Here is a 14,392-nt window from a genome sequence, read left to right on the forward strand (position 1 = left end):
GATCAGTGGTGTCAAACCCAAATAGAAACAGATCCTTGAAGGCTACAAATTGAATTAGAAAACTGCAAATTGACATTCTCTGTGTCGTATTGCATTTTTATTTCTTTTGGTAAATATTTCCCAATTATATTTTAATCTGGCTCTGGCTCTGGCTCCACTCAGAACTCCTCTTGGCTGTACCCAGAAGGAAGGAAGGAAACAAAAGGGCTAGGTTTCTGTTTCCATGCCCAAATGTTTGACATACTTTTCATTTCACTTAATTCTATGCACAATTAACTATGTGATCACATCTTGCTAAGTCTCTGAATATTCACCAATAGATCAACCAAGCAGATACCAAACAGGGTGGGAACTAGATGCAGACAATAAATTTCATGGTTTCACATTTTAAAAATCTGAGCAACACCTCATTTCATCTCCTAGATTAATTTCACGGCCAGAAGGAGGTTAATCAAAGTTGTTTGAAGCCAGTAGAGTACAGTATAAAGAGCACTGGATTTTGATTCAGTGGACATGGGTTCAAATCCTAGCCCAGATGGGTAATACCTATATGACCTTGGGAAAGTCACTTCATCTTTCTAGGGCCGTTTCTTCAACTGTAAAATGAGAGGGATGGACTAATTGGCCTATAAGGTCTCTTTCATCTCTAAATCTATGATCCTAAAACCAGATGCCTTTCTTTTGGAGGAGAAAGAGAGGCACACAGATGAAAAGCAGTTTAGGCTTTAGCTAAGTGCCCTCAGGTGACCAGACTCCTAGGAAAAGGAGATCTAGTACAATCTTGTACATGAGCCAGAGAAGTAACAAGGTGACATAAGAAGAGCGCAACCTGGTGGTCAATAAATATATTGCACTCAGCTCATTCCCCGACTTGCCTTGATAATTGAAGAGACACATTGACTTCCTGTAGGATTAAGGGTTATGGCATCATACACTGAGAGCTAAGCAAGACCTGAAAGGTTTTTATGGTATATCTCCCTCCACCTTTCATAGCAGAACTCCCTGAGAAGGTCATCTCCACCAGGTGCCTCCCTTTCCTCTCTTCTGTGCCCTCCGTAGTCTGGCTTTGAATCTCATCACTCAACTCTTCCCTCTGAAGTTAGCCAAGATCCCTTCATTTCCAAATCTAATGACCTTTGCTCATTCCTCCTCCATCTTGATCTTCCCACAGTCTTTGATACCACCGATCATCTTCTCTTCCTGGATACTCTCTCCTTCCTATGTTTCATTACACTGCTTTCTCTTGGTTCCTCTTCTTTCTTTCAGACCAGACTTCTTTGCCTTCTCAGTCTCCTTTGCTGGTTCTTCAACCATGACACCTCCACTAAGGATGGATGCCCTCAAGGCCCTGTCCTTCACCCTCTGCTCTTTATCAATTTCACTTCATTATTTGGTGATCTCATCATCTCCCATGGCTTCAATTCTCATCTCTACGCAGATGATCTACATATCCATCTCCAATCTCTCTCCTGAGCTACAGTCACTCATCATCAATGATCTACTGACTTCAAACTCAAAGTCCTCTGGGCATCTCAAACTCAACATGACCAAAGCAAAACTCATTATCTTCCCATCTCCCAGCCCAAATCTAATACAAACTTACCTATTATTATTTTTTAAAACTCTTATCTTCTGTCTTACTATCACTTCTAAGACAGAAGAGCAGCAAGAGCTAGGCAATCAGGGTTAAATGAGTTTCCCAGGGTCACACAACTAGGAAATGTCTGACATCAGGACTCCAGGCCTGGCCCTCTATCTGTTGTGCTACCTAGCCATCCCCTTTCTTATTATAATGAGTGTGATCCACAACTTCTTCCTCTCAATCATCCAAAGCTAATCTGTTGCCAAATCATGTCATTTCTCATCTCTGTCTGTCCTTGATGCCTGGAATGCCCTACCTCATCACCTCCACTGTTTAGTTTTTTCTGAATTCATTCAAGACTCAACTCAAATGCAGAGCAAAAGGAGAACCAGGAGAACATTGTACACAGAGACTGATACACTGTGGCACAATCAAATGTAATGGACTTCTCCATTAGTGTCAATGCAGTGATCCAGAACTATTCTGAGGGACTTATGAGAAAGAACACTATCCATATTCAGAGAAAGAACTGTGGGAGAAGAAACCCAGAAGAAAAATAACTGCCTGATCACATGGTTCAATGGGGATAGGACTGGGTATGTAGACTCTAAACGATCACCCTAGTGCAAATATTAATAATATGGAAACAGGTCTTGATCAGTGTCACATGTAAAACCCAGTGGAATTGTGTGTCAGATATGGGGGATGAAGGGGGTGAAGGAGGGGAGGGAAAGAACATGAATCATGTGACCATGGAAAAATATTCCAAATTGATTAATTAAACAAAAAAAAAATTTAAGACTCAACTCAATGTCTACCTTCTGCAGAAGGCCTTTCCCTATTTCCTCTACTCCCAACCCCATCCTCCCCACTGCAAGTACCTTCCCTCTGAAATGATCTCTCATTTATCCTGCATGTGTACTTATATATACTTAGCTTTTTGTATGTTGACTCCCATATTGGAATGTAAGTGCCTTGAGGGCAGGGACTATGTTTTTGTCTTTCTCTATATCCTCTGAGCACAGATCCTGGCAAACAGTAGGTGCTTAATAAATGCTTTCTGATGAAATGATCTAATATTCCCTCCCCCCATTTTATGAAGGCAGTGCTCAAGCCACATACTGGAAGGCATCCTATGTCAGGGGAAGGGGCCAATGGATTGAGAAAATACACGATATTACATTAGAACTGAGCTTGACATCAATATCATAATGATAATCAGCTGTCAAAGACTTGGCTACTCTACTTAATATGATGATTAATATAATGATCCAGGGCCATTCCAAAGGACTTCTGATGACAAATGCTCCCTACTTCACTTCCAGAAGGAGAACTGGTGAACTCTGAGTACAAATCGAAGCCTATTTTTCACTTTTTCTTGTTTTTTCCCCCACAAGATGGTTAATATAGAAATAAGTTTTGTATGACTTCATGCGTCTAATGGGTATTGTATTTCTTGCCTTCTCAGTGGGTAGGGAAAGGATTGAAGGGAGGGAGGAAAATTGGAAGTGAAAATAAATTTTTTAAATTAAAAAACATATATTGTTACCTAAAAAAATGTTAGTTTCCAAACAAAGTACTGTGAGGCCTGAAGGGCAGGCATTATTGCCAACAAGGAGCATGAGGGAAGGCATCATGGAGGATGGAGCCTTTGGGTTGAGTTTGAAAGGAACTATAGAAATTCAACAGGTAAAGAAGAGCAAGGAAAGGCAAGCCTTCTAGACACAAGGAGCACCTTTGGCACTTTGAGCAAAGGTCTGGAGGTGGGTAAAATGCAAGAACAGGAAGTAATACAGAGTGTATGGAAGAGACAAATATGAGATCTCAGAATTAGGATGGCCCCACCCTCAGGGGCCATCTGCTCCAACCTGTTCCTGACCATATGCCTGACAAATGCTCATCCAGCCTTTGCTTGAAGACCTCCAGTGATGGAGAAGCCACCTCCCTCCCAAGGCAGCACACTATGATTTGGGACAGCTCTAATTATCATAAGGTTTTGTCTGACACAGAACTGAAATGAGAAAGTTGATAGACTGTGAGGGACCCTGAACAGTGGTCAAAACAGCTTGGCCTTTAGTCAGGGGGCAAAAAGGAGCCAATGAAGGGGTTTAAGCAATCGTAATAGAACCAGTCCCATTCATAAGGAATATTAATTTGTTGGGTAGTATGAAAGATGAATTGGAGGGCAGAGGCAGTGAATGTTAGAAGGCCTAGTACAAGGGAAAAGAGGACTGAATTCATTCAGAGGATCTGGGTTTGAGTCTCAGATCTGCTGTTCATGTGACCTTGAATATATCCCTTTATCTCTCTAGGCCGCCTCAGTTTCCTCAACTACAAATTGAGGTGACCCGATCAGATGATCTACCAGAGCCCTTTCTGCTCTAAATCTTTCATTCAACGTCATGTTAGGAGGCTATTGAAATAGTTCTGCCAAGTGCCTATTGATTCTCGAATCCATCTCTTTTAGCTCTGCCTCTGTTCTGACCTTCCATCTCACATTTCCTACTTCCCTCAGACATCTCCAACTGGATGCCCAGTACACATCTTACACTCAAGTTGGCCAAAGCAGAACTCATAGTCTCTCCCCCTAAACTCTTCCTACCATCCCAATGACTGTGAAGGACACCGCCGTCCTTCTAGGCCCTCAGGAATGAAACCTAGGAGTCACCTGGACTCCTCACTATCTCTCTCCTCCCTCCTTATGTTTTCTAAGTCTCCTTTCCATTGATATGGCTGACACCCTGGTACAGGCTTTTATTACCTCATGCTGGGACTGTTGCAGTAGCCTGATGGGGGATCTACCCATCTTAATCAAGTCTTTCCACACTCTAACTATCTTCCAGTGGCATTCCTAAAGTACAAGTCTAATAGTGTCATCACACACACACACACACACACACACACACACACTCTCATACTCACAAATATATACACACACACTAAACTCCGGTGGCTCCTTATTGACTCTAAGATCAAATATATCCTCTCCTTGACGTTCAAAGTCTTTCTCACCTAGCACTTCCTACCTTTCCAGTCTTCTTACACCTCACTCCTCGACCTGTAACTTTCCATCCAGTGACACTGGCCTCTGCTGGTCCACGAACCAGACATACCATCTCTGGCATCCAGGCACTTTCTCGGTCTGTTCTCCATGCCAAGAATGCTTCATCTCCTCATCTCAGGGTCTTCTTGCCTTATTTTTAAGTTCCAACTAAAATTCTATCTTTTAAAGGGAGCCTTTCCCAGGCCCTCCTAATTCTAGAACCTTTCCTTTGTTAATTTTTTCTATGTATCCTGTATAGAGTGTATTTGTTTGCTTGCTGTTTCCAATATTAGACTGGGAGTTCCTTGAGGGCAGGTACTGTCTTTTAGCTCTTCTTTTATCCCCAGCACTTAACACATTACTTGGCATTAAGTAAATGCTTAATAAATACTGATTGATTGTATCATTGCTTGCTTCCCTTCTCATAAGATAAAAGGATCATAGATTTAAAACTGGAAGGGACCTTGGAGGCTCTTCATTTTACAAATGAGGAAACTCAAGCATAGAAGGAAGGGATTTGGCCAGGGTTGCACAACCAGGCTGTCTTAGATGAGATTTAAACCTCTTTCCCCCCATCCCCATTCTAAGGCCAGTGCTTCTAGAATTAGTATAGATGTGATTTTCCAGAAGCACAAAAATATATTCAGTTCTTTTCTACTCCATTAGGAAGCAAACATCTACTAGGAAAAAATTACTGAGTGTGTATTATGTGCAAAGCCCTGTACCGGATGCTAGAGATTTAAAGATGAAACAAGCACCCACCCTCAAGAAGCTTCTGGTCTAGTTGTACACATCAGCTGGAGGATTCTTTAGTTGAAATAACCAATGATTGTAGTGACATGATCATCACCATCCTTCACTATATCTACAGAATACAAATTTGCGACAACGAATACCTGGCGTGCAGGTCAAATTAAAAAGCATAAACCTGAGAAGTGGTCCATTTAGACTAAAAAGATGTCATCTCAGTGCATCATACAATTCAATATTTTCCTCATGAAACTGCCTAGCTCTGCTGCTGTTGACATCTGGGGGAGGGAGCCTATGTTTGTATGAGATAAAGTTCCCATTAAAAATGAGGAGAAAAGTCAGGCAGAGAAAATTTCCTGCTAGATTTTCAGCTATAAATAGGACTTATAATGCAATACACAATGAATAGCTATGATCTAGTCATTTATATTAAATAGAGTTCTACTTAGCAGGTTTGGAACCTTGGAAAATCTTCACTAGTAAATGGTGACACCTACTGGCACAGTTAGAAATCTCCAAACGACGTGTAGCCGGATGAGGTCATTAACCAGAAGTTCCTCTTGAAGATTATGCTGTAGCAAAAGAAAGAAGAGAATGGACACCATCATTGGGGTGCTTCCAGGCCTAATCGTCACTTTTCCACCTAGACAAAAAGTGGGTCACTCATATGAACATTCTCCCCTCCTTTAATTTTCATGTAGTAGAAACGTGCCTACATTTATTGGGATTGTGGGTATGCAGTTTGGCCAGAACCACAAGAGAGAAGGTTTCATATTGAATAGAGGAGAATGAAAATAGAAGGACTTTCTTTTCGAGACACTAACAAATGAGAATGAATTTAGAGGTGGCGAGGAGACTCCAAACCATGCCATGAGACTGATGCATTGTTGGTGGAGCTATGAAAACATCTAACCTTTGTAGAGTTCAATTTAGGATGATCCAAAACCAGTACATTCCCTTTGACCTTGAAACCCCACAACTAGGCAGTTCCTTCCACAAGGAAGTCAAAGATAGAAACAAAGGTCCAAAATATGCCAAAATATTTGTAAGAGCACTCTTTGTGGTAGCAAATAATTGGAAACAAAGTGAAAAACCCACTGACTGAAGACTGGCTGAAAAATAAGAATGTAACACAGTATTGTTATATGTAATAACTATGAGGAATTTAGAGAAAAGTAGGAAGATGTCTCATATTAACTGATTCAAAGTGAAAATACAAGAGACTAAAGCACACAGACACTATAACAATGTAAACGACAAGATGCCCAAAAGGATATTGAACTCTGAGTGTGAAAATCCTGTAAAGGTCCTAGAGAACAAATAACCAAATATACCATTCTCCTCATTGCAGATAAGTGGTGGACTACTAAACAGAATACTCATGCGTTGTCTGAAACAATCTTTACATCAGACATTTTGGCTTAATTGCTTTTCTTTGTGGCAAGAGTTACTTCAGTCCAGGGAATGGGGTTGGGAAATGAATTTGATAGAAAGATAAAAGGCTCCAATAAAGTATACTTTTTAAAAGGTACCTAAAGAATGGCTGGAGGAATCAGGGATGTTGATCTTAGAAAAAAGAAAAGAAAATGTGGAGAAGGTATGATAAGCATGATCGTTGTCTTCAAATGTTTGAGAGGCTGTCATCTGAAAAACAGGTTAGATTTATTGGTGTGACTCTAGAGGGCAAACAGGAAGTCAATAAACATTTATTAAGCATCTGTTATGTGCCAAGCTAAGCCCTAGGGAATACAAAGAGAGGTAAAATGTGGTCCTTGCCCTCTAAGAGTTCATAGTCTAATGGGAGAGAGAACATGCAAACAAGCTATATATGAGGTAAATGAAAAATCGTCAACAGAGGAATTGGAAAAGGTGGGATTTTAGCTGGGATTCGAAACCAAGAGATAGAATTTAGGACCAATGGGTTGAAGATGGAGAGAGACAGGTTGCTATCTAGTACTGTATTTGATAAAAAAAATTTTCCCAATAATTCATGGTGTACAAAAAAGGGTGTCCAATAAACTGTTGGTGGGGTTGGGAGTTGATCTAGTCATTTTAGTAAATAATTTGGAACTACTCCCTCAAAGTGACCAAGCTATGACCAAAGCAGACCACTAGTAGGCCTATACCCCTCCCAAATCAAAGAAAGACCCAAGTGTACATAAAGAATGGCAGCAGCTTTTTTTATAGTGGCAAAGAAGTGGAAACCAAAGGGCTGTCCTTTAGTTGGGGAATGACTCAACAAACTAACGTATGTGAATGTAATGGAATATTATTGTGGTATATGAAATTACAAAAGGGACAGCTTCTGAGGGACCTGAGAAAGCTTTTATGAACTAATATGGAAAGAAGCGAGCAAAAACAGGAGCCTTGTTTATACAATAACAACATTGTAAAAACAAATCATTTTGAAATACTCAAGGATTATGATCAACACAACAACCAACCACAGTTCCAGGGGACTGATGCATGCTATTAAACTCCTGAAAGAGAGATGATAGACATCAAGATGCATAATGAGACACGCATTTTTGGACATGGTCAACACGGGAATTTGTTTTTGGTTGACTACACATATTTGTCATAAGGGTTTTGATTTTCCTTTTTTTCTCCAATGGGGAAAGGAGGAGGGAGGGAGAGAAAACATGTTTATCAACCAAAAAGCAAATTTTAAGTAAATGCACAGAGTGCCTATCACTGAAAGTGCTCATCCAGATTTGGACGACCTGAGGTCAGAAATATTACAAAAGTGCATCACACTAGATGACCTTTGAGATTCTTTATAACCCGAGGCTCCTAAGATTCCATCTCTTTACTACAGATAATGCCACTGATGTAATTGATCTTCTAGGTTTTGTATGAGAATCTCTCCAAGTTTTAGTTTCCTTCTCTCTAAAATAAGGAAGTTGGACTAGATGTTCTTTAAGATTCCTTCTTAGCTCAAAATCAGATTCTATGATCCAGTGAGATACTGTACATGAGACAGCAAAATGTAATTCAAACGAAAAGCATTATTATTAAATTCAATTAGCATTTATTAAACACCAACTGTATACAGACCAGACAAAGTATGAATTGTACATAATAATAATGATAGCTAACATTCATAAAGCACTTCAAGGTTTACAAAGCTCTTTGAAAACATTATCTCATTTTATTCTCACAAAAACCCTGGGAGATAGAGCTATTATAAACCCCTTTTTACAGATGAAGAAATGAAAACTGAGAGAGCTTAAAGGACTTGCTCAGAATTTTGTTGTTCAGTCATTTTTCAGTCATGCCCATGATCCCATTTGGGGTTTTCTTTTTTTAATTTGGATTTTTAAAAACATTTTGTTTTTTTTTCTGGGTTATACATGTATTATTGCACAAAACGTGTTTTCATATTATTCATTTTTGTAGGTGAATAATCTTATAAAACCAAAAAGCCCAAATCATATACCCAAATAAGCAAATGAAAAATTGTATGCTTTCATCTGCATTCCTTCTCCAACAGTTCTTTCTTTGGAAGTGGATAGCATTTTTTTTCACAAGTCCTTCAGATTTGTCCTGGATCATTGTATTGTTGATAGTAGCAAAGTCTATCATATTTAATCATTCCACAATATTTCAGTCACTGGGTACGTTTCCCTGGTTCTACTCATTTCACTCTGCATCAGTTCATGTCTGTCTTTCCAGCTCTTTATGAAATCATCCTGTTCATCATTCCTTACAGCACAATAATATTGCATCACCATCATATACCATGTTTTGTTCAGCCATTTCCCAACTGATGGGCATTCCTTTAGTTTCCAATTCTTTGCCACCACAAAAAAGAGCAGCTATAAATATTTTTGTATAAACAGGTCCTTTCCCATTTTTTGTCTCTTTGGGATATAGACCCAATAGTGGTATTACTGGATCACAGGGTATGCATACTTTTATAGCCCTTTGGGCATAATTCCAAATTGCCCTCCAGAACAGTTGGATTAGTTCACAACTCCACCAACAATGCATTAGTGTCCCAATTTTGCCATATCCCCTCTAATATTTATTATTTCCTTTACTGTCATACTGACCATCTGATAAGTATGAAGTGGTACCTCAGAGTTGTTTTAATTTGCATTTCTCTAATCAAGATTGATTTAGAACATTTTTTCATATGATTACTGATAATTTTTATTTTTTTCATCTGAAAACTGCCTGTTCATATGTCCTATGATCATTTATCAGTTGGGGAATAACTTGGATTCTTATAAATTTGATTTGGTTTTTTGTATATTTGAGAAATGGAACCTTTATCAGAGAAATTTGTTATAAATCTTTCCCCCAGTTTATTGTTTCCCTTCTAATCTTGGTTGCATTGGTTTCGTTTGTACAAAACCTTTTTAATTTAAAATAATGAAAATTATTTATTTTACATCTTTTAATGTTCTCTGTCTCTTGTTTGGTCACAAATTCTCTTCTCCATAGATCTGACAGGTAAACTATTCTATGTTCCCCTAATTTACTTTTAATATCACTCTTGGGGTGTTTAAATTATATGCCCATTTTGACCATATCTTGGTATAGGGTGTGAGATATTGTTCTAAACCTAATCTCTCCAATACTGTTTTCCAGTTTTCCCAGCAGTTTGTGTCAAATAGTGGATTTTTGTCCCCAAAGCTGGGATCTTTGGGTTCATCAAACACTAGACTGCTGAGGTCATTTACCCCTAATCTATTCATTTGGGTTTTTCTTGCTAAAGACACTGGTGAAATGGTTTACCATTTCCTTCTTCAGCTCATCTTACAGATAAGGAACCTGAGGCAAACAGGGTTAAGTGACTTGCCCAGGGTCATACTGCTAGTGAGATAGGATTTAAACTCAGTTTTCCTGAGACCAGTGCTCTTTCCACTGCACCACCTAGATGAGAAATTATTCTGGCCCTCACAGGGCTTACAGTCTAGTAGGAGAATATGACACATACATGGATAAGTATCCTTCAATACTTTCAGTATTTGTGGCTTTACAGGCACAAGCATTTACTCCTCCTCTGACACTGGTATTGGCAGTCAAACTTTATGAGTCCCTATATCAGAAAAAAAATCAACAGCCTTCAGTCAACCTGGTAATAAGTCTCTGGAACTTAGCTAGGTTGCTCTTTGGGCAACAGACCCTAGTCCACCATTGGGAGAAGGAGAACACGTCTACCTGCATCCAGCAAACCTTGTACTGAACTCAGACCCAGCCTAGCCACCAAGCAACACCCCATGCCAGCTAGGGACCATCACAACTCACCCCCATAGCCTTGCCTCACTTGACCACCCTCCCGGGTAAAGTTATAGACCCAGACTTGACCTAGTTCTCCCAGCAATACCCCTCAGGTGAATCTCTCTCTCTCTGTCTCTCTCTGTCTCTCTCTGTCTCTCTCTCTCTGTGTCTCTCTCTGTCTCTCTCTGTCTCTCTGTCTCTCTCTGTCTCTCTGTCTCTCTGTCTCTCTCTCTCTCTCTCTCTCTCTCTCTCTCTCTCTCTCTCTCTCTCTCTCTCTCTGTCTCTCTCTCTCCAGTGTACCCACTGTATTGCCCCCGTGGCTTCTTTTTCCATTTAAGAGAAAATGGTTCCTTGCCTCCTCATCACATTCTCTCATCCCTGTATCCACATCAACGAGACCTCACTTATATCGAAATGCTCACTTCTTCCACTGTGCCTTCTGGAATTACTGTGCTTCAAAGCAAAGAAACCCCTCCTCCATTCTGGACCTCTTTTTCTTACACTCTTTCTATCTATTAAGCCACACAGTGGCCTGGTTCTCTTTTGTGGCCCCAGCTACTGTACTTTCTCTCATGCCCCCAGCACACTGGTCTTAACGAAAGTCATAGTGCTCCTTGTTTCCTATTATCATGTCTAGAGTCTCCCTTTGCCTCCTAGAAACGTTCTTTTTTTCTCTTAAGAATCCACACCATTAAAATTTTCCTGTACTATGCTAGTCGTATGCCTGTTGGCTGTAGAAAGCCAACCTCAAGACATTTTCCGTCTTTTCCCAAGGAGTTCAGCAGCTGATTTGCTATGTTCCTCAGCTCTCCAACTCCTACCCTTATACCAGAAGATTTTAGCATTCCCTTCCATGCTTGCTCAAATGCCCTAACCTCCCATTTCCTCAATCTCCTTAGATTCCATGATGGATTCTTAACTCCAACTCAACCACACAAAGGGATGGAAGGTCACTCGCTAGATTTTGCCATTTCCTCTAAGGGCTCCACTTCCCTAATTAGACACTCTTACATGTTCCTCTCTGATCCTCGTCTCCTATCATTTCACGTGGCCCTATACTTCACTCCTCCTAAATCTATTCTTCACCTACACCGAGATCCTGGATCCCTCCACTCAGCCATTTCTCAAGTCATTACCTCTGCTTGATTTCACTTCCCTCGTTCTCCAACCGCAAGCCAATAGCCACCCATTTCAATTCTACAATATCTTCTCTCACATCCCTTACCCCTTTGTCCTGTCACCATTTTTCTCTTGCCAAATTTTAGCCCTAGATTATTCCCACCAAAGTCCACCACTCTTACTCACAAGAAGCCAAGTCAAGTTGGAACAAGAGCCACAAGTGTGCTGACTAGACACATTACTGACATGTTCTTCAGCTCAACTGGACTCTCACTGCAGCAAAGCTGTCTTTTCATTCTTCCCTAATTATTTTCCTATCTCACTCCCCTCAGAAACTATTCCAAATCTTCTCCTAACTCCTCCTCCTTTCCTCTCTCTGATGAGGATCTTTCCTCTTACTTTACTAAAAAAATTGAGGCCATTTGACATAAGCTCCCTCTTCTCTCACATTCTCATAATCTCACAATGCCTTAACATCATCTCTTATTCTATTTGTCTTTCTCTCACTCTCAAACAGAGGTAGCTCTTCCTCGTAAAGTCAATCCCTTTATAAAAGCCCTTGATTTGATCCCTTCAGTTTTTTTTAAACTTTACCTCCCATCTTAGAATCAATATTGTACATTGGTGCCAAGGCAGAAGACTGGAAAGGGCTAGGCAATGGGAGTTAAGTGACTTACCCAGGGTCACACAACAAGGAAGTATGTGAAGTCATATTTGAACCCAGGACCTCCCATTCTCTAAGCCTGGCTCTCAATCTACCGAGCCACCTAGCTTCCCCCTCACCCCAGCTGATTTTAACAGATTATATGCTCAGTCACACACCACCCTATAAAATCTTCAGCTTCTCCTTTTTAACTAGTTCCTTCTCTGCTACTTTTAAATATTGCCGTCTTCACCATTTTTAAAAAAAAATATCCTCCACTAGACCCTACCATATTCTCAGCCTTTGTCCTATACATCTCCTGCCATTCTCAGCTAAACTCCTTGGAAAAGTGGTTTACACTTGCTACCTCCACTTCCTTTCTTCTCAGTCTCTAAACCCTCTGCAATCTGTATTTGAACTTCATCCTTCAACTGAAATTGTTCTCTCCAAAGTTGACAATCACGATCTCTTCTAAGCCTTCACCTTTCAGTATAGATTTGCTACATCTGATGTGGTTGACCAACTTGTCTCCTAAAATTCTCTTCCCTCTAGGAAAGAGTAATCTACAAAACTCAATAAAATTTAAGCTGTTTATATTCCTATATGGGAAGATGATACATATAACTCCAAAGAACTATATCACAATTAGAGCAGTTATAAGGAATCTATATAGACAGAGGGCAGGACTATGAGTCAGTTATGTTGGGATGATCTCCAAAAAACAAAGGCGTGAGAGAGAAATTCACTAGGAGAAGGGGGAAGGGGGAGTTAAGTGGGAAAATTTTTCTCACATAAAAGAAGATCACAAGGAAGTGTTTCTATAGTGCAGTGATGGCAAACCTTTTAGAAACAGAGTGCCATGATCCTTCCCCATGCAGAGTGCCAGGCTTACTCTGCCCTCCTCTTACCTCACATAGGGAAGGGAGAAAGCACTCCCATTGGGCTGCTTGGCAGAGGGGCAGGTGAAGTGAGGAATGTCCTCAGTGAGTGTAGAGAGGGGGAGGGGAGTGGCCCAAGGGCTCTGCTCCCCTCCAGCTCAGCTGCCTGTGAGTTGCTCACTTTACCCCCTGTGTGTTCCCATTGGGCTGCTGGACAGAGGGGCGGGTGAAGCAAAAAAATGTCATCAGGTGTGGTTGAGAGGGGAAGAGGCATAGCTCCCTCTGAGTCTCTCTGCCTTTCTAGTAATGAACTGGGGGGAGAGGGGAGGGCACATACCCACAGAGAGTGCTCTGCATGTCATCTTTAGTACATGTGTCATAGGTTTGCCATCACTGCTATAGTGGATGGGAATGAGGGCGAGATGGCAGAAACTGCTTGAACCTCACTCATAGGAACTGGTACAAAGAGAGAAGAATAAACAGGAAAACAGAATGGAGGCAAATATACAATTAATAAGCATAACTTAATGTGAATGGGATGAACTCATCCGTAAAAAGGAATCAGATAGCAGAATGGATTAGAAACCAGAATCCAACAATATGTTGTTTACAAGACACACACTTGAAACAGAAAGATACACATAAAGCTAAAATAAAGGGCTGGAACAGAATCTATTATGCTTTGGCTCAAGTCAAAAAGTCAGAGGAATTTCAATCATGATCCCAGACAAAGCAAAAGCAAAAAGAGACCTAATTAAAAGAGATAAATCAGGGAAATTATATTTTGCTACAAGGTACCATAGACAATGAATTAATATTGAAAAAGTTTATAAAAAATTTCTCTGATAAAGATGTCTTTTCTCAAATATCCTGGGAACTGAGACAAATTTATAAAAATAAGAGCTATTCCCCAATTGAAACAAACAGGAACTTTTCTGAAGAAGAAATCAAATCTATCTCTAGTCATAGGAATTAAATGCTCAGAATCACTCTTGATCAAAGAAATAAAAATTAAAACAACTCTGGGTACCACCTCACACCTTTCAAAAATAGCAAATACTAGAGGAGTTGAGGGAAAATAGGTGCACTAGGGGCAGCTAGCTGGCTCAGTGGATTGAGAGACAGGTAGAGAGGTGGGAGGTCCTGGA

Source organism: Monodelphis domestica, chromosome X (genome assembly GCF_027887165.1).
Source record: "Monodelphis domestica isolate mMonDom1 chromosome X, mMonDom1.pri, whole genome shotgun sequence".
Lineage (NCBI taxonomy): Eukaryota > Metazoa > Chordata > Mammalia > Didelphimorphia > Didelphidae > Monodelphis > Monodelphis domestica.